Genomic DNA, 22918 nt, shown 5'->3' on the forward strand with positions numbered 1-22918 from the left:
GAGTAAAAATGGAGGTAAAATATAAACATTTTAGACCAAAACTGAAATAATGTATCACTTGCAGCTTTACTAAAATATACTGTATAATTTCTTCCTCAAGGAGAAGGAAGAACAGTGATACAGGGAGAAATAAAGTAGAATGAGAAATACATGGGTGGATATAATGAAATATTGATTGTACAAAGCAATGATGATGTCTTATGGAGTTAAATAATGCAGATACATTCTTGGATGAGTATAATTCAAATTAATGTTTTATGTTCTAGCACTATCAGAAAATAGAAAAGTATTGTCTTTGACTGTAATTATTGAAGATTGCATATTTTTGAGTAACCACTAACAAACTAGTAAATTTTTTTTACTAATAATTTGCTGGAGGAGGAATAAAATTAAAAATATTTTATTAATCCAAAAGAGAAGAAATATGAACAATTGAGTACAATGAGATGTGAATGATAAAAGGGTGTATGTTAACAACAATAGGTCAATAACCTCATAGAAAATGTATCATTTCCAATAAAAGAATAATTAAAAGACTAAAATTGTCTTACTATATAAATAATTGTAAGTATATACTGCTTATGGGAGACCTACTTTAAATATACAGTAAAGAAGAATGAAAGGTGCCATCTACACTGTCAGCAAAAGACAGCTGCTGAAGTTTTTTAGTACTAGAAAAGTAGATTCTAAAGCAAGATGTATAAGGAAGAATTATACACATTTGTACAGAAGATATCACAGCCTAAATGTGAATGCACTCAGTACCATTGTTTTAAAATATGTAAAGCAATAAATTACCAAAGAAAACTAAAACAGACCAAAACATAATCATAGTGAGTGGCCTGAACACATTTTCTCTATGACTGATAGAACAGGCATCCCCAAATCAATGAGAATATTGAAGGTCTGAACAATAACTTGACCTGATTAACAGATACAGGGCACTACATACAATCATGACATAAATTATATTTTTTCAAGTATGTACGAATCATTACCCAAACTGATCATATAGTGGCTTTTAAACCAAACCTTATCAATACCAAAAGACTTACAGTTTATTCAGATTATATAATCTGGTTACAAAAATTGAGGCAAAATATAAAACCAAAAGATTGGTAGAAAGAAGTTTCTTGGAAATTAAACCTTACACTCTAAATAACCTGTGTGTCAAAGAAGACATCACATTGGTAATTTAAAATCTTTTCATCTAAGTCTGATGAAGAGATGAGTTACTTTTGGGATCCAGCTAAAGCAGTGGATAGATGATAATTTATAGCCGTAAGTTCACATATAAAAAGAAAACACTTAAAAATCAATGATTCAGGCTTCCATCTCAAGACACTAGAAATACAATAACAAACCACAAAATGTAGACAAAAGGAAAGATGAAAATAGGAGCTGTAATTAACTAAAGAGAAAGCAAATGTATAATAGAAAAAAGTAAAACCAGAGTTTTTTTTTTTAATATAAAGATTAATACATTTAATAGCAAAACTAATCAAGGAAAAAACACAAATACTAGGAATAAAAGGGGACAACACTACACAGTCAAAAGATACTAAAAAGATATTTCATTAATCAATTTTAAACTTAAAAGTATAATTCCTTGAAAAACGTAACCTACCAAAACTAGCAGAAGGGGAACAAAAAGACAGAATCTTTTACTTAAAATCTTCCCATACAGAAAACTACAGGCCTACATAATTTCACCAATGATATTTTTCAAACATATAAGGTAGAAATAATGAATCCTCACAATCTATTTTGGATAAATGGCAAGCAGAATACTCTCTATCTTGTTTATAGTCATCAAAATATGTTGCAAAGACTCTAAGAACTTTGCTAAAGCTAAGAACCTAGGTATTATCCTGAGTTATAAAATAATTTAAAAGGAGTCCTAACCCTTAAAAATATTTATTAAAATAATAAAAACTATTTCATTATACACATTTTAAGTATATATCCATAGTATTCAAGACTGATTTGTAGGAAAAAAAATGACCAGTAGAACTGTTACTGAATTTTAGTAAATTTTTATATAAATAGACAGAAGTATAGGGTTGCATTTCAATCATGTTCCACTAGTTAAAGATCCTTCGATGATAAATGTATACCAGTGGGAAGTATATTCATTTGGGATGCAGAAGACCCAGGTTTTAATTTTGGCTCAAACTACTATGACTCTAGACAAAAATGCCCATTGTCTTAGAGCTTTTATTTCCTCTTCTGTGCAATGAGAGAGTTGGGCCGGAAAATCTTTAAAGACCCCTGTTAAATAAGATGACATCTGTGTTTCTTTCCATTTTACCTCCTTGAGAGAGGATAAACAACTTTGTAAGTGGCAAGATTTGAAGAGATTATTCCAGGCATTGAGTTGTCTGAATTAGCAACCCAAGAGAACTCAAAAAGCCATCATACCAGTGAGATTCCTGATCATTTTTTCTGTGCAATGATGTTGACAGGTGACCTGGAGAAAAAGTGCAATTTCACAAACTCTTGATTTACTAAGTGTTCCTCAGCCACTGGGAAAACAGGCACCCAAAACATTACATTCTCTAGGTCACAATCGCAGGCCACCTCCTGTTTTCTGGAAGCCCTCTCCACAGGTTCTAAGTCATTTTTTCCTGCCTATAAACCACACAGATTCCGTACACTTGTTCTTTTTTACTTCTTATCATAAGAATGTTAAAATCATTGAATCTCTTTATTTTTATGATGCTGGTATCTCCAAGTAACTTGCTGCCAGACACAGATTCTGACTAATGTTCACCCAGTTCTACTGATTTAGGATACTTTGTTTTGAATGAAGAGACACCAGATATTTTCAAATATATCATAGCCATGTGGTTATACATTTTTCTTTATGAAACCACTAAACAAAGAAAGATTGAACAGACTAACTTCATGCTTTTTTAGCTTTAGTACAATAGATTTACCATCTGATTAATACCATCCATCACACTATTTCTATAGAAGAATTTGCATGAATTTTTATGTCACTCTTTTAAAACAGTAGTAATTGTATGGTATGTGTTGTAACTATTTTTACCAGATTACACTAGGGGCTCTTCCATAATTAGAGTACATATTACTAAATTGCCCTCCTTAGGCAAATTTTCTGTTCTAATGGAACCTTTTAGCTGCACTTTTAAAATCAATGATCTCAGCCTCTGTTTGTGCTAGGCGATAGACATGGGAATGCCAAAAACAGCAGTGTCCAAGCTGCTTTTGAAGGAGTACATTTAAAACAAAAGAAAAAAGATTTTGGTAAAACAGTCTGGCTGTGTTCTGTGTCTGCCTCCTGTGACCCCTGCTTGGTATTTCTAGGGGAAAACATGCTGTTGACTGTGGCTTATAAACCATTACTGTGATACATAGGTTCATTCCAGTTGCATGTGAAGTGATTTGCAGAGGAAACCTAGGGAAGAACTTTATGCAAGTGTTTAAATAATAGTTGCTCTTGGTTTCCAGGTAATTTCCTGAGTAGTTTTTAGAGATTGTCTCTATTCCTGTTACAATTAAAGCATTTCTTATATTCATTTGGTGGACAAGGCATCATTGCAGTTTACGCCTCATTATTTTCCAAGGGACAAAGGTCTCTCTCTTTGTCCAAATACCAGTTGGTATCCTTTTTTGCTTACATAGTAAATGAGTAACAAATGATTCACATATCTGTTGAATATGCATTTTTATACAGAGGATTAAAATTGAGATCTGAACAATTGTTTTCTTAATGCAGAAGTTTAATTTTATTTTTTATCCCAATAATAATCACTAATCCTTTTCCAGCTACTTTAGTAAAATAGGTTGCTACTGTTATAAGGTAGGAAAATAGAACCCCGGTGGAGTGCAGTGTTGTGATCTCGGCTCACTGCAACCTTTGTCTCCCATATTTAAGCAATCCTCCCACCTCATCTCACCTCATCTTCCTGAATAGATAGGATTATAAGTGTGCCACCATGCCCAGCTAATTTTTTTGTATTTTTAGTAAAGACAGGTTTCACAATGTTGCCCAGGCTGGTCTTGAACTCCTGACTTTGAGTGGTCTGCCCACCTCAGCCTCCAAAGTGCTGGGATTACAGGCATGAGCCACTGCACCCAGCCATATGTTTGAGAATATTCTAAACGGCAGTGTTGAAATTATAAAGAATTGGAACAAATTTAAAGTAAATCACTTGGGGACTGATTAAATAAATTGTGGCACATTCATTAGCATATAATTCACACTTCTAAAATAATAAAGTCGATGTACAAGTAGTGAAAGGATATCTGTGATACGTTACTGAATAAAAAAGCAAGTTGCAGAATAATGTGTTATGATACAATTTGGTTAACAAAAATAATGTCAGTATTTTATAATGAAAGGTGTAGCAGGATAGAAATTGAATCGTTAAAAATGGTCACATCTGGCTGGGTATGGTGGCTCACCCTTGTAATCCTAGCACTTTGTGAGACTGAGACGGGACGATCACTTGAGCTCAGGAGTTCAGCCTAGGTAACATAGTGAGACCCTGTCTCTATTTTTAAAGTAAAACAAAAACAAAGTTAAAAAATGAAAAAGAAAAAGAAATTGGTAATTCTAAGGATGGAAATGTGTAGAGAAAAGTAAATAAACATCATAATTTCAGTAAAATAAAATAAAAAAAAAGAACAATGACTTTAGAACTACTTTTAATTCCTCATTTTTTTTTCTGCCTTCCATACCCACAATGTAACATTTTTCAAATGCTTTTATCCTCTCCTAATTTCTACTTCCTATTCCTTTTTTTTTTTTGAGATGGAGACTCACTCTGTCACCCAGGCTGGAGTGCACTGGTGTGATCTTGGCTCACTGCAGTCTCTGTCTCCTAGGTTCAAGCAATTCTCCTGCCTCAGCCTCCCAAGTAGGTAGAACTATAGGCATGCGCCACTACTCCTAGCTGATTTTTTTGTATTTTTAGTAGAGATGGGGTTTCACCATGTTAGCCAGGTTGGTCTTGAACTGCTGACCTCAGGTGATACACTTTGGCCTCCCAAAGTGCTAAGATTAGAGGCATGAACCACCATGCCCGGCCCTTATTCCCTTTTTATTCTGGGATAGTTTAATAGCATGAGTCTCCTTTACATTTGCCTGTTTTGCTTCATAAGTTCTTCATTAGCACTCATATTACCCATTCCCTGGGAGACTTTGGTTGTTTCATTGCTCAATGCTGTATCCTCTTTTATTCATCTTCCATATTCTCCTAAAACTCAGTTTGTACATATTTATTACTGGTTTGGAGTATTTTTTCCAAGTGTTTCTTTCATGTTAGGCATGTGTTTGATATACTCTCTCAGTTACTGCAGATCCTAGATTGTCTTTTTTTTCATTGTGACTGGTGAGTTTTATCTTGGCTGGTAGAAGGTTCTTGAGCGACTGTGCTTTTCTGTATTTAGTTGGAAGGTGCTTTGGCTTTCAGTGTTGCAGATGAGAAGTCTCATATTTATCTGACTTTTGTTTTCTTTGAAGGTAAACTTGCTCTTTTGCCTGGATGCTTGTAACATTTTTTTTTTCATCTTAAAACTTCAGAGATTTACCAGAAGGTGGCTGAAGGTTTGTCTTTTTTCATCAGTCCTGCCCAGAACTTCCAAGCCCTTTCAATTTTCAGCTGCAGATCTTTGCTCGGTTTGGGGAATTTTTGTTTTTGTTTTCCCTAGTACTGGCAATAATTCTTATTGCCTTTTCTCCATTTGTTCTCTTTCCTTCATTTACATTATCTTTACAGTCTGTCCTCTGTGGTTTCCTTTGTGATTTCCATATTTTTTCTTTTTGTTTTGTGCTTTGAGATATTTCCTGTGCTTGACCTTCCAAGCCACTAATTGGTGTTTACCACATGCCCAGCTTTAATTCTTTCACTGATTTTCTTGGTTCAAGCATTTAGGTTCCAGGAATTCTTTCGCATTTGAATCACCTTTATATTAGTAAAGGCACTTTATAATGAGTGCCTTTATTCTTTTGTCATTCTGGTGCCCATCTCTTCCTGGAGTGAAATCTCACCTATGGAGGAAGATTGGAGCCTGATCCACCTCTCTGGCTTCTTGGCCTTCCACAGACAGCAGGCATTTTTCTCTGATGACTTAGTAGGACTCAAGTTTAGTTGTTGGAATATCCTTAATTGCAGAAGTCTTGTATCTGATTAAAAAACAAAACAAAACAAAACAAAAATACATTTTTTGTCTTGTGAGTGTAAGACTTATTGACAGGCTGTTAAACCTCTCCTTCTACTACTCTACATCTGGTCTTTCATTCTCCAAGCCCTGAGAGTAGACACAGCTCATTCATTTTACTCTCTCTTATCTGTTTAGAGCTCAGGGAGACTCAGTATTCTCAAAAGGGTTAATGTTGAACTCCTCTTGTCCAGCTTTGCTGGGTTTTATAGATCTGCATTTATCATACTTTATATAGGACTCTGAAGCTCTCTGGCCCTTGCCCAAAATTTGTTTCAAATTCTCTCCTCAGGGACTTCAATAGATTCTGAGTTCTACTGGAAATGTAGTAGTAGCTGCTCTCCTTAGAAAGGCAGAAGGCTGAGCTGGTGAAGGAGAACAAATGGTGTAGATGGCCATATTTTAGAAAACTCGCTCAGTTCCTTAGGAATAATAATAATAGTCATAACTATAATTAATATCTAATAATTAATAGCTGTAAGTTACCACAGTCTGCCTGTCACAGATTCTGTGACATAGGCAGTAACTTGGAATTGAGGAGAAAGAATTCTAGAGATTGATTCAAGTACTAACTCACATTAATCAACTGTGTAACACAGGACAGGTGGTTTAACTTTTTTGTGCCTGTTACGTGTCTGGAAGATCAGGATAATTATAATCATAATTCCTTGTTGGAGTTTAAATACTGTAGGTTCATCTATGTCACCCATTACCCTCTTCCTTTCCCCACCATCTTGTCTTTTAGAATTGCTTTGCCAACTGGGGTGGTCTATGTAGTCCTGCATATACTATATGACCTTGTTTTCCCAGCTACAGCTCATAGGATCAGAAGTGGACACCTGACCCAAGCTGGGTCAGATGAAGTGCTTTTCCCAGAATGGCAAGTTTAGAGATCCTTGTCAGTGTCAGGAGGCCACTTGAACTGAGGGCAGGCTAACACAGATGCTAAGGAGACTGTTGTGAAGCAGCCAGCCATCTCAGCCATATCCAAAAAGAAGACAGAAAGCCTACTGGCACAGAGATGAGACCACGTAAATCCCAGATTAGAGAGAGTGACATAGAGAAGTTCCTTGGCTCCTGATGGTCTTCTAGTTCTTGGCTCCAGTCTTCCTCCATAGGCTTGATTTCATTTTTTCTTCCTGGGATTTATAAGCTTGCTTCTACATAGTAATGAATTCTACCTATATTCTATATACTTAGGTTAGTTTGGGTGAGTTTCTATTGCTTGAGATTGGCGGATTCCTAAGGCACTTATCTTCATCCTGGCAAAATGAATACACATAGAAAATGATAATGAAAAAATATCTTGGAAAAGAAAACAGAATCATACAGACACAGTTCTTATTGCTTTGCTGGCAAAATTATATGCTTGTGTATCTATAATTTGGTGTGTTCTACTTATGGTTTTTAACAGCTCTGACACTTTAAACCAAAGTTGTTAGTCTTGTGTCCAAGTAATTTCATTGAGAAATTGGAGCATTTTTTAGCAACTATTTGCATTGGGTATTGGTCACATTTTGGAATTAAACTATTTTCTCTTTCTCCGGTAGTTTTAGAGTTGGAGAAGAGATGGCAAAAGGGGCCAACATGCTGGCCCTTTGAAGTTCAGCTTCCACTTTCTATTTCATATAGATATTTTTTGTCTGAGGAATCAATCTCCTTTGGGAGAATGATGACTTTTTCCGTAAAGGAAAGCCAATCCATGGGGAAAAATGTAGTCGCTGCTTTGACAGTTTCATGAAAACTTACATTCCTGGAAAGAAGACATCACAAGATATACATTTTCTTAAAAATTACTACTTTAAAGCCACACAAGCAATGGGAAAAAAATCCAGATACAATCCCTTTTTCTAGCTACTCTGTTCAAGAATTCTTTCAAGATATAGATAGGAAAAAACATCATCTCCCAGTTTGTGTCTATCAGCATCCAATCAAGAAAACATAAACCACCCTATGTATTTCAAGAGGGAATTTAATGATACAGGTAATTCATTACATAGGCAATGGAAAAGCTGAGAGCAGCCAGCAGCATGAGGCTGTGAAGGGATTAGAGAAACAGCACCAAAGCCAAGATGACAGAGTCGTCAGACAAGAATGAGAATACGGTCAGGGCTACCGTGGCAGGAGTTGAGACCTTGGAGAGAAGGCCTCTTGAGAACGAGCTAGATCATGAAGGAGATGCTGCCTCTGCTAGAGAAGAGACATTGCACAAGGCAGAGTAAGAGGGGAAATAAATGCTCTGACCTCTCCTACACTCTAGACCCTCTTACTGGATGAGCCTATCTAGAAGCAGTGGGTAAAGGAGCCTGGAAGATGTAACTCTCTAAGACACTGAGCAGAGCAGAGCAGAGGGAGGGAAGCAGGTATTGCTGAGAGCAAGCAGGCAAACTCTATCAGATAGTTTATCTCATTCTTGAAATTTCAGTTGTTTGACTGTTTCTATTATACTTTCTCAAGGTCAAATCCAGGAGGCGGATTTTGGCTTGGGCAAAAGTTTTTAGCAGGTGGTGGTTCTTCCTTTCTGGGGGACTTGGGAAATATACATATATGTATGTAAGGGCAAGTTTTTGTTCCTTCAGTGATGGGCCATAGGGTGTGCTCCTGGGATCTGGAGGGTGAGATATAGATGTTTAATGTTCTATAATGCACAGGGCAACCCAGCACAGTAAAGAACTGCTGTATTGAAATGCCAATAGTGACCCACTGAGAAACATGGTGATTTTATGTTATACAGTCATCTGAAATAGAAAGCTGTATCTCAAAAACCAGTAAATTTATGGTCATTTAAAGATTTCTACCTGGACCATCTTTGGTGGAGACATTGTAGAGAGGATTAGAAACTCGGGTAGTGAGAACAGAGGAGGCTTAGAGTTGGATTTGACCTCTGTGTTTCTCACATCCTAAAGATTTTCTAATAACCTTTTTGATAATTACGAAAATAGCAATATTTATTTGGGGCCTGTTCTGTACCATTCTCCATGTTCAAAGCATTCACACATTATCTCATTTATTTCCTGTGATAAAGCAGTACAAAGGATAATAACTATTACCCACATTTTGCACATAAGGAAAGTGAGACTCAAAAGGGCAAACTGACTTGTCCACATTACCCTGTTGGAAAGTGATAGGGGAGGAACTTGAACCAAAATGATTTAACTTATAACCCATATCCTTAGACACTATGCTCTGAAACTTCCTTATTCCAAGTTTTGTGTGTTTTTTTGAGACCAAGTCTCGCTGTTTGGACTGCAATGGCGTGATCTTGGCTCACTGCAACCTCCACTTTCCAGGTTCAAGCAATTCTCCTGCCTCAGCCTCCTGAGCAGCTAGGATTACAGGCACCCACCATCATACCCAGCTAATTTTTATATTTTTGTAGAGACAGGGTTTCACCTTGTTGGCCAGGCTGATCTTGAACTCCTGACCTCAGGTGATCTGGCAGCCTCAGACTCCCGAAGTGCTGGGATTACAGGCGTGAGCCACCATGCCCGGCCTCCTTATTCCAGTTTTAATGTCACCACACCTCTGGGTTTTGAATCTTCCCCTTCATATCTGTGTTTTGCTGTATGATCATATCCTCTCTGTGCCTTTCCTGCTGTGGATGCTCGTGCTTAGGCCCCAGCTACTCCAGGAAGCCACTCAGGTTGTGCAACCATCACATGGCCTCCAGAATGTTAACTTCCTAACATGTGATCCTGCTGTTTCTCCTGATGCCTGCCAGTTTATTCAATACTCAATCCGACCATACCTTCCTACTCATGACCAAGAGCTCTCTGCATGCACCAACCGTGAAACAGGAATTTTCAGAAAGTATCTATCTTGGCTGTGCTTTTATTCCTCATACAAAAAGAGTAAACAGAAGTTAGCACACCTAGGATCTAGATAACTCATTTACACAAATACTGGTAAAACACCAACTATGTGCCACACATGTGAATGATGAACATAGGTGTTGTCTTTAATTCTCATGGGGCTTATAGTCTAGATGCTGTGCTACCAAGTAGAACTTTCTGCAGCGTCCAACATAGTTGCCAGTAGCCACATGTGGCTTCTGAGCTCTTGTGGTATGGCCAATGAAATTGAAGGACCAAATTTTAAATTTGATTTAATTTAAATTTAAATACACAAATGATTAGTAGCTACTATATTGGAAAATATGGGTGTACAGAGAAAATAGGAAATTATGATGAAAGATATACATTTAACATTTACAGTGTCTGTAATGGGCTAATCAAGTGATAGAGGAGTAAGACTTGGCGTATTGGAGTTCACACTCTAGGGAGGATACAAACACTTCTATAGATATTCATTGTAAGCATGGTTTGAAATAGAGTCTCCAGCAAATGTGGTAGGTAGAAAGTGAGGTAGTGACTGGCAGTCTGGAAAATTAGGGATAGTTTTAAGGAAGAGGAGCCATTTCAGTTGGACTTTGAGAAGTAAAGGAATCGCCTAGGCAGAGAGGCAGCATTTCTGGTAGGGAAATGTTTCTCAATCTCGGCACTATTTTGGGCCAGATAATTTTTTAATAATAAATATTCTGGGCTGGAATATTTTCTCTGAGGTCTATCCTATGCATTGGAGTATGTTTAGCAGCATTCCTGGCCTCTAACCACCAGATGCCAGTAGCACCACCGCCTCCATTTGTGAAAACCAAAAATGTCTCCACTCATTGCGACATAGTCTTTGGAGAACAAGATAGCCTCTGGTTGAGAACCTCTGTTGTAGAGGAAGTGTTGCACGAAAGCTACAGGTGTGACATATGGGAGGATGGTGCCAGCGGAGAGGAGGCGGGTGAGTGTAGGGCCAGATATCAAACAGCTTCAGGCATCTGCTTGCAAATGATTCTATAAGCAACAGAAACTGGTGGAGTTGTTTCCACTAGGACAACCACAGGACTGATGTTGTTGTTTTGCAAGGCAAACCTGAAGTAAGATGTTCTCCAGCGTGTTATGCTAGGTGGGAAACAAACTAAGCTGGGAAGCAATTAGAAGCAGACCATACTGGGGCCGGTGTCCTGCGCTTAACTGGCAGTAGCACCAAGATGGGGAGGAGGTCAGCGTGCCTAGCCAGTAGCATTTCAATGAACTGGGTCCTTCCACTGATGTTTTTTGACTGTGTTCAAACTGATAAAGACATTCTTAGAATGATAGATTTTGAAGACATTCATATAATTTTTAAAAGAAACTGTATTCTGGACTTTACCATTTTCAATGGAAATGCAACTCTTCTCTAGAGTGATGTTATGTGCAGATTTGTTGAATCAACAGTGTCAGAAAATATTCTTTTCCTACTTCATTTTTAATGCTATCTTGGGACAGAGAAGGTAAGAATATAATTTTAATCTTCATTTGTTATATATTATGATGAAATTGAACATATTTATGTAACATACCTGTAGAGTAAGAAAAATGTTATTTTCAAGAACAGTTTGAGTATTCAGGAGTAATCATTATAATTACTTGATATAAATACTTTGAATCAGAAAATACAGCAATGAAATAATAGAAATCCTGTGGTTTTTAGGCCATTGTTTCTTTTAGATAACTTTTTGTGGTTGCATTAATTTCACTTATCAGCAATCTAACTAATTTGTTAAACTACTGTAATTCAGAACAGAAAACAGTAGTCTTAGAAGAGTTTATAAGTTGAAGTTATGAATATTCAGAGTTACGTTGACCTCTAGGGCATATACTATGTCAACACTGAGACAATAGCGGTGAATGAGCAAATGGATGGATAAATAATAACGTATGTACATAATACATAGATGCATTTATCATATACACACATACAAATTGCTTGCCTTCTTAGCTTAAGTGTTAAAAAAAATCCTTGTAGATATCTACAAGCATCTTTCTTTTTTACCAAGATTTATAGGCTGATTGAAATGGAGAGCAGCCTTCTTTGACTGAATCTTTATCACTTGCCTACTAGTTCTGGTGGTTTAGCTCTTAATTTTATTCTCTCTTGTGCATTTAAATCCTTGCAAAAGTAAACCAGGTACTGTGAATAACAGCACACAATAAATTGTGCTTGGGATCATCATTTCTTTTGGTTGTTTTTTCCTTCTATAATAAGTGAGGAAGCTCTCTGAAGGCAAGGGCCACCTCCAGTGTCTCTGTGAGATTTATAGAAAAGTAGCTGGGATTCACTCGTGTTTTAATTCCTCTGATGCTCTAACTTGTGGTTAATATGGTTGAAGTTTGGGCCAGCCAGTAAATCATGTGTTTAAAAATTAAAACAAGCCCAAAATGCCAACCTGGGAGTGAATTGTGTTTCTTATGGTAGAACTGTGATCCATTGCTTGATAAGTCCATAAATCCCATAAAACACTCCTTGCAAACTTTCTTAGATAAGTTTGCCAAGTGTAGCCCATGAAATATTTCCTGATCATTTCAGATATTTTTGTTCCAAAGAGTTTTTACTGTTTTATGATACAAACCATTTGGTGTATTATTGTGGGAAACTGGTGCGTGTATATTTGTTTGCTTATAGTGAAAGAAGTTATTTCAGAACCTTTGGTATACCACATAACACTCCAAGAAAGACTCTTTTTTTTTCTTTTTTTTTTTTTTTGTGTGTGTTTTTTATTTAATTGCATTTTAGGTTTTGGGGTACCATGTGAAGAACATGCAAGATTGTTGCATAGGTACACACATGGCAGTGTGATTTGCTGCCTTCCTCCCCATCACCTATATCTGGCATTTCTCCCCATGCTATCTGTCCCCAACTCCCCACCCCCTGCTGTCCCTCCCCTATTTCCCCCCAACAGACCCCAGTGTGTGATGCTCCCCTCCCTGTGTCCATGTGTTCTCATTGTTCAACACCCACCTATGAGTGAGAACATGCGGTGTTTGATTTTGTGTTCTTGTGTCAGTTTGCTGCTTTTATGGAGAGAGAGTAGTTTTCTGTCTCTTCAGCTTGTCTTGGAGTAGGATGGAGGAGGATCATATGCTGCAAAGAGAAATAATTAGAAAAGGAGTCTACATTTATTACTAGAGATGAAATAGCACCTTGTGGTAGTAATAAATTGGCTCTCTGGATACATGGTAACTGGAACTGCTATATCTGCAACCTTATAAAAAAATAAGCTTTGCATGAAATGAACCTGTCTTCGGCATGAAGACCCCTGTAGGAGTTCTGAGGGTCTGCCTTGCCTTTATGATTTCATCTCTCTCACTTGTTTATAGTCAGGCCACGTGCCCTGTGGGCCTCATTGTTTCCACTTGGAACAAACAGTTGGCATCTTGATTTTGTGATTTATCCATTTTTTTTGCTTTGCTTTTGGCATTTTTAAAAACCTTCATTTGTTTCTAAATGTTATTATTTCTGACCATTGAAAAGCAACACCCACCAGGATGCTATTTTTAAAGGTGCTTGTATAGCGTAGTAAGCGGGTGCTGGACAGTAAGTCAATCCGGATGCATTTTTTTCTCATTAAAATTTTGCACTCACCTTGTTAGTAGAGTGGGAGAGGAGACACAATGAGAGGCAGAGACACTAGCTCTCTTGGAATAAGGAATCTTAACTTTCTCACCTTCCTAATACCTGAATGTGGGATCATGAGTTCTAGATTGACAAACAGAGAGAAGGAAAGAAAGGAAAACAAGAGGGGTGAGTAGAAATAGGGAAGTGAAGACAGGGAGAAAAAAAGTAAAGAGAAAGAGAGGAGGGAGGCGGGTAGAGAAAAGGGCTAAACGTATCTAGGAGAGATGAGCATCGTGTGGAAAAATAAACAAAAGGTTAAAGAAGTGAATAAAACCATTGGGCCCTGAATGAACATCAAATATGCCTAAACCTGGCGACAGTTGTTTATGATTACTTCACAAAAGCATCTTTATAATACAAAAAGACTAATAAATGAAGACAGCTCTATAATCATCATCTGATGGAAGATATACTGAACTGGGTGATCCTGGCAAGTCAGTGAACTCAGTTGTCTCTTGTGCTAAATGAAAAGTACAGTAAATGAGCCTTTTTTATTAGTGCTAAGGTTATCTCCTCATCTGCTCCTTTCCTGTTGGCTTAAAGATTGGTCATTTATTGCTATAACCATAATTGATATACCTTTATTACTTTAATTACATGCAATTAACAAAAAACACACGTGCTTTGACATTTTTATTTTCGCTGTAGGTAATGGGGATATTAACTGACAGGCTGTTCAAGCACCAATAAAATAAGCCATTATACTTTGTAATTTTGTTGCTTTAAGTTAACGAACTATGTGTTTTTTTCATTTTGTTTTCTTGTCAGATGGTTTTTCTGACAGAAAAGATTTCCTGTCTTTATTGATGTTCATTTATGTCTATGCAGAAGTCAAATCATCTTTTAATAATTTGGGATTCTTTCTTGCTCTTCTAAAATAAAGCAAAAGCTTTGAAAGACATTTTGGCTCTAGAAGGCTGTGTATGCTATTTTAATGTTTTTACCCTTCTTCTACATGTCAAATGATTTTCAGAGCATTTAAAGGACAGTAGTTACCATTTTTATTTATTTATTTAGTAATTGGCTAGACAGATCCTTTTGCCTGGTCGCATCATTTTTGCTAGTTGTCTTTAATATAGTTACGATTAACCTTCTTAAATGGAAGATAAAATGAAGAAGTAAATGTTGATAAAATTCATCCAAAATCTTTTATGAGAAAACATTCACTTGATGAAAAGTAGATATCTGAAAACTTTTGTGGTTAAGAGTAAATAAAAATGATTTGGTTTAAAAATATCCATCGTGATTTTGCAGAGGAGAAGGGTTTTCTCTGAGTAACCCTCCTTTAGTGTCTGCTTTTAACTAATAAATTACATTCGGTGCTAGATTGCAGGTCCCAAGGAACTACCAATAAATTATTATGTTTTCCAAAAATGTTCTTTCCTGCTTGTCACCAAACCGATACTGGATATCATGTGTAAAACCGTGGCATAGGCCATCTGCTCCCCAGAGCAACAACATTAACAACAAATGGGGGCTTTTGAAACTAGCACCCAATTCCATGCCTGGGAATTGGCATACACTTAAAAGGGATTGGTAGAATAGACCTGGTTTCTTATGAAGAGACATGTTTCTTAGAGAATAAATCTGGCCAAAAAAGAAGCACTCATTTATGGTCCATTGTTCAGAACAGTACTCCAAGCCAATGTCAGTCTGATCTCACTGTGATAATTTTGTATTGAAGGCATTAAGCTGGGGACAAGCATCCTCAGAATATGAAAAACCAAAAATAAGCCACCATACATTTATACTAGAAAGCTATTGTCAGTTCTTAGTTTCTTCAAAAGAAAATAATTCTAGTCACCAAAAATAGGTATGCAGCTGAATTCTGCCTTCAGCATGTCAATAGGAAAATATAATTAATCAGGAGAACAGGCTATTTGAAACATTGCAAGTTCACCTCAACACTAGAAATCAGTGTTTCTCAAAGTATCTTTGATGGGCCATTTGAATAAAAACCATGTATGAGTCCAATCACCAATGCAGATTTCCAGGCCCCAACAGCCTGTTTACATTCATTATTTGGGGGCATGCACAGAAATTCACTTTTTCAACTTATTCTCCTAGAAGGTCTTCAACTAGATAAAATTAAATAACCTTCCTCATGAAGTATCCTTACCATGGTTTTAGTTGGGCAACCATTCAGGGAACAAACCAGGCATCACTGCAGTTGGGCTTTGTGCAGGAAAGTGATGCTTTAAATTAGACATTTGGAATGTTTGTTTTAGACTTGCATATTTCCTATTATATCTTTGGGCCTCTTTATTTTTAGTTGTAGAGCTAATTATCTGATGATAGGATTTTTTTTAAGGAAAAAAAAAGGAAGAAAGAAAGGAAAAAATAATACAGGAAGCTAGTTTTCTTTGTCATTCCACCTAGCAAGCAAAACAAAGGCTTGATCACAGTGAATATGTGGCGGGGAAGCGAGAGGAGGTTAGATAAACATGTTGGATAGGTGGGAGGTATGGGATGCTACGTAGCAAGCTTAGAATTTTCAATTTTACTCTGTAGGCAATAGTAAGTCAGTGAAGGTGGAGGAAGGAATCAGATGATCAAAGCATGTTTTGAGAAAGTAAAGAAAGAAAGGCAAACTATCAAGTGGACTACAGTGGAGAGAGCAGTATGTTTAAAACTGCAAGAGATTTTCGCTTGCATGCATGAAAAGAAAAGGCCTGTGCATGCCTGAATTCAAACAAGAGCAAAGGGCCAGTTGCTAGCTAGAGAATAAAAACAAAATACCCACTGATCAGAAAAACACCCTATGAGCAGATTTTAATCAAAGCCCTAAATATGATCACTAAGAAGTGATCATATTCCCAGGTCACTGTTGGAAGACAGTGCTTCTCTTCTAGATATTTTTGTGTGTTGTTGAGTTTGACATCGTGCTTGGGATTTTTCTGAAGGTTTACATAGGTTGACTCTGTAACCTCAGAATATTTGCTTAGGACTTGATAGTTTTTCAGGGAGACTGCACTAGATTCTGCCTTGGCTAGACTTTTGCTTTGATTATAGAGGGATCCATTTGTCTGGTAGCCTCTTCATGTATTCCTTTGAATGTTAGTTGCAATATAATGCCACTATAAAAGGATAGATGGTCAAATGGTAGTGACTGAAATCTTCCTTCTCCAGCCACCATTAAATCAGAGTCCTCAGTAACTCTTCTTTTGATAGAGACATGAAGGACAATTAATTCATTCTTCAGTCCTCCAATAAACATTGAATGCCTGCTATGTGTCAGGTACTATCTGAGATATTGGCACTGTGGGACTATGAAACAAGAATTTTCAGTCAAATGTGGAGGAATGGGTACCTACATGGCTAATTACTGGTTGCCATTGCTCTTTGGATAAAATCACAAATCCCTCATCTAGTCTAAGGGCCTCAGGTCTTCTAGTCCCTGTGTAGTTTCCAGGCACATTTTGTTCCACTCTTTTCACATTAGGGGCACCAGCCACACGGCTCTTGTTTCTAACATTACCTTGCATATGCCAAGGTCCTCTCCACTTCAGAGTCTTCTTGTTTGCTCTTGCCGTATCCAAGAATGTTCTCCTATTTCCCATTTGTCTGGTTAGCCTCCATCATTCTTCAGAGTTCCTTTTAAACTGTCACTTCTCCGAAGATGCTTTCTTTATTCTCCAACACTGGATTTTCACCTCTTGCTATATATTCTCATTGCTCCTTCCGTTTTTCTTTCATAGCACTTATCAATAAGAGAATTGAACATTTTCATAATTTTTGCTTAGTTTCTACTTCCTGTTCTACTCTCTAAGCTTCATGGGAGTATGGGGCGTGGCAGCATTCACTGTGGTAACTTCAGCATGCTGACCAGACTATAAATGGCACTCGGTACACATGGTTTGTTTTTTTGTTTTTTGTTTTTTGACATGGAGTCTCCCTCTATCACCCAGGCTGGAGTGCAGTGGCGCAATCTTGGCTCACTGCAAACTCCACCTCCCAGGTTCAAGTGATTCTCCTGCCTCAGCCTCCCGAGTGGCTTGGGACTACAGGTGTGTAGCACCATGCCCAGCTAATTTTTTTTCATATTTTCATTAGAGATGGGGTTTCACCATGTTGGCCAGGATGGTCTCAATCTCTTGACCTCATGATCTGCCTGCCTTGGCCTCCCAAAGTGCTGGGATTACAGGCATGAGCCACCACGTCCAGCCGGTACAGATTTTAAAAAATATTTGAATGAATAAATGGCAGGTGGTGAGTGCAACAGTTGAATATGCATGGAGACACAGGATGAGCATAGCAAACTCAATTTGGAGGGATCAGGTATACCAGTACTTTAAACCAGTATCTACTTAATACTCAAAATAATGCCCTGTATCTCTTCAAGATCCTAACTCATCAATCACAAACTAAACCCTGATGACTATATTTAGGAAGAGTTTCAACAAGAGTCAAAACAAAATAATTTCTAATACAAATCTTAACTGTAAGAAAATAAACACATTTTCAATTAGTGGACATGTTTCTATAGAATTAAAAATGGCTATTTCTATGTTTGATTAATTTATATATAGTCCTTTCTGTGTAAACATTCCATATCTGGTTTAATAACTTCAACACATTTCTTAAAGATTAACATGATTATTTGCTTCATTCAGCCTCAATTTTTATTAGTATATTGCTGTGAATTATCTCATTTTTTATTTCAGACATACCAGTGTTGTTGTATACCAGCTCAAATCATATTCTAACCAGAGTATACGTTTAAGGGTGTTGTATTTTCTCACCATCTAAATTGATAATGACCTTTGTCATTTTTGTTCATGTGTATATATATATATATAAAATTGCATTTTAGATTTTGGGGTACATGTGAGGAACATGCGAGATTGTTGCATAGGTACATACATGACAGTGTGGTTTGCTGCCTTCCTCCCATCACCTATATCTGGCATTTCTCCCCATTTTATCCCTCCCCAACTCCCCACTCCCTGCTGTCCCTCCCCTAGTTCCCCCCACAGACCCCAGTGTGTGATGCTCCCCTCCCTGTTTCCATGTGTTCTCACTGTTCAACACCCACCTATGAGTGAGAACATGTGGTGTTTGATTTTCTGTTCCTGTGTCAGTTTGCTGAGAATGATGGTTTCCAGTTTCATCTATGTCCCTACAAAGGACATGAACTCATTGTGTTTTATGGCTGCATAGTATTCCATGGTGAATATGTGACACATTTTCCCTGTCCAGTCTATCATTGATGGGCATTTGGGTTGGTTCCAAGTCTTTGCTATTGTAAACAGTGCTGTAATGAACATTTGTGTGCGTGCGTCCTTATAATAGAATGATTTATAATCCGTTGAACATATACTCAGTAATGGGATGGCTGGGTCAAATGGAATTTCTATTCACTATATATTCTTAAGGTAGTTCATTGAGAAAATTATAATCAAAATCTGTAAAGTTTGATTAATTACTACTCTCAGTGTAAAGTTAAAATTCAAAAGATCTCTCTGGAATATTGGTTGGATAATGTATGAAGGCATATACATGATGCATAGTAAAACCAAATCCATTTGAGCCATTATCCTAGTTTATCACTTATATGTCAATTATTAACAAAAATTGGCAGTAAAGTGTTGTGTTAGTCTGTTCCCACATTTCTATAAAGAACTACCTGAGACTGGGTAATTTATAAAGAAAAGAGGTTTAATTGGCTCGTAGTTCCACTTGCTGTACAGGAAGCACGACTAGGGAGACCTTCAGGAAACTTACAATCAAGCAAAAGGGAAGCAGATACATCCTACATGGCTGGAGTAGGAGGAAGAGAGAACAGAGAAGGTGCTACACACTTTCAAACAACCAGATCTTATGAGAACTCACACACTGTCATAAGAACAGCAAGAGGGAAGGCTACCCTCATGATCCAGTCACCTCCCGCAGGCCCCTCTTCCAACACTGGGGATTACAATTCTACGTGAGATTTGGGTGGGGACCCAGATCCAAACCATATCAAATGTAAAGACTGAAAAGCAAAAAAAAAAACAAAACAAAAAAAAAAAGAAAAAGAAAAAAGAAAAAAAGAAAGAAGGAAAGAAAGAAAGAAAGAGGCACCAAAACAAAGCCAAATATTTATTGGTGGTTGGAAAACATTTATTGGTGGTTGTATTTACAAGTAGCCTGACTACATATTTTGAAGTTAGAAAATTTAGGGTTCAGTCCAATGAGCAAATATACTCCTTGGTTTCCCTACATGGAAACCATTGTACTGGGCTCACTTGAAAATAGTGGGGGCGGTGAGACAATATTTGGTCTTTTAAGAATTTGAAATTTGTTCAGAAGGATAAAACTAAATATAAGCTAACAACTGAATAATGCTTTGAATATGACAAATAACTCATAAAACTACATCAATTACAGTGCTCTTTAACTATAACTGCAAGTTAGAAGTGCCAGCCCCCTCACAGATGACCATCCTCATATAACTTTTGACTCCCTCAAAACTTAACTATAAATAGCCTGCGGTTGTCTGGAAGTCTTACTGATAATATAGATAGCCAATTAACATATTTTATATAATTTATATTATATGCTGTAGTATAATAAGCAAGCTAGAGAAAATAAAATGTTATTAAGAAAATTATAAGGAAAAGAAAATAAATTTACTATTCATTAAGTGAAAGAGGATCATCTTAAGATCTTCATCCTTATTGACTTCAAGTTGAGTAGGCTGAGGAGAAGGCAGAAGAGGAGGGTTTCATCTTATGGTCTCAGGAGTGGAAGAAGCAGAAGAAACTCTACATATAAGTGGATCCATGAAGTTCAATCCAGCATTTTTCAAAGGTCAATGGTAATTAGTTTTGGGTATAGTGATAGTGAATAAAGAATGCTGTGAGCAGCACTGAAGGAGAGCTTCCTGGAGAGGGTGAGTTTTGAGCAAAAAGTTGAACATGTGAAAGCTTACAGATTTGTGGGGACAAGGCAGGGTCATGACTTTAACTTGGTTTCATTGGAATGAGTAAGTCCCATGCATTTCTCAATAATAGCATTAAAACAATTCGAAACTATGTCAGTTGGTGACTAAACAGCTGCTATTAAAGTAGCTTGGATAATTAAAAATTACTAATTTTAATGATTTTTTGAAGACCTTATACATTAAAAAGTAAATTCTTTATTAGCCTGATGCCCAAATGCAACTACTGCACAACTGTTTTCATTTTTATATAGTGCTCTCCAAGCCTTCACTACATATGCATACTTTATATTATTGCAATCATAGTATATACTGCATTTTGTAGTTTGCATTTCTTATTTAACTGTACATCATAAACATTTCCTACCTTTCTATATAGTTATAATAGCTTTAATAGTATAAATTTTATCATGTTGCAATTTACTAAATCATTGCCTTATTGTTGCATATTTAGATTGCTTCCTGGTTTATTTTATTCTTGGTAATGCTGCAATAAATTCTGCTGTACATATACTGTTTTTTTTTCCTTATGTCCAATTATTTTAGAGTACAAATTCACAAAAACAGATTTATTGAATGTAAGGGTTAGGACATTTTTATAGTTCTTGCTGTTTTGCCGTTCTGATATGAGGATCCTACAAGTTTTACTTGGCCACCAGCAAGGTATCTGGGAGCTGCTCTTCTCCTGTATATGCCAACAAAAGGCTTAATTACTAGAAATTTTTTTGTTAATTTTATAAGTTTATAATGTTATTTTAAGATAGGTTTAATTAGGGTTTCTTACTTTCTTTTGTGGATAATTGTTTTCTTAATTTGCTTAGTTTTCGTATTTCCATTCATGTAAATTATATGTTACTCTCATTTGCCTTTTTAGCTAAAATGAAAATTCTTTTCTTTTCCAAATAATAAGAATTATTTCAAGGGCATGAGATTTATGTAGGACCGATGGAAAATATTCGCTCAAGAGGAAACCAGGCGATTTTTTCTTTTGTTCTTCCCCTGTGAAGCCTGAGCATATCGTAATACATAAAAAATAAGTAAATGTGCTGCCAATGTCTGTGGTTGAAATGGCAGGTAGGGGGTCCACTTACGTGGGCTCTTTACTTTCCTGGCTGCTGAAACAGCTCTGCAGAATGAACATTAACATTGTTTTACAGTAGCAGATACATACACTTGAAAAAATAGTCTATGGCTGATGTTCAAATTGTAAGTTAAAATAAAGCAAAGCTGTTTTAGAATAATGGCACTATAAAGGAAGTTTCACTGTAGATTTTTTAAAGTCTCAGGCATGCAGAATATATTTTTTCCTTACTCAGTTTAGTAAACTATGAAACAACATATTGACTACCAAGAATACAAAAGTGAGCTGAGGAGATAAGGTACATATACAAATAGCAACAAGATATGGGTTTATGAGAACATTCTCTAACCGGAGAGTAAATAGATTTTATTACATACAGAGGAAAAAGAGAATTACTTTATTGGGGTGGGGGACAAACAGGATTCATTTCAAAGTCTTGACAGGAGATTCTAATAGGTAGTGTTCAGGGTTGGAAGGAGGGTATTCCAAAAAGAAAGGACAGCAAGAGGCAGGTCAGAGCAACAGGTGTGTTGAGACGAGATCGAAGGAATGAGCAGAGTTCTGATTTGGGTGGACATGCCTCAGGTGAGAGGGATAAAGCTGGAACTATTGTAGGAGGGGAGAGGGATGCAGACTTGAGAGGTGTGGCGTAGGAATTTTAGACTCTTTGTTTTGGGAATGGAGATTATTTTTTTGATATAGAGTCTCACTTTCATACCAGGCTGTAGTGCAGTGACACGATCATGGCTTCTTGGAGCCTCAACCTCCTGGGCCCAAGTGATCCTCCCATCTAAGCTGCCCAAGCAGTTGAGACCTCAAGCATGTGCCACCAAATTTGGCTAGTTTTTAAATATTTTATAGAGATGGGGCCTCCCTGTGCTACCCAGGCTGGTCATGAACTCCTGGCTTCAAGAGATCCTCCAACCTTGGCCTCCCAACATACTGGGATTACAGGTGTGAGCCACCATGCTTGGCTGGGAATGCAGATACTTAAGGAGAGTGACAGGATTAAAACTACCTTTACTCCACTTCCACCTGTTTTTTTTTTTTTTTCACATAAAACAGAGATATAGACCAATGGAACAGAACAGAGGCCTCGGAGGCAACACAACAAATCTACAACCATCCGATCTTTGACAAACCTGACAAAAACAAGCAATGGGGAAAGGAATCTCTGTTTAATAAGTGGTGCTGGGAAAACTGGCTAGCCATGTGCAGAAAGCAGAAACTGGACCCCT

Source organism: Aotus nancymaae, unplaced genomic scaffold (assembly GCF_030222135.1).
Source record: "Aotus nancymaae isolate 86718 unplaced genomic scaffold, 86718_ANA_hifiasm-v0.15.2.pri h1tg000064l_1, whole genome shotgun sequence".
NCBI lineage: Eukaryota > Metazoa > Chordata > Mammalia > Primates > Aotidae > Aotus > Aotus nancymaae.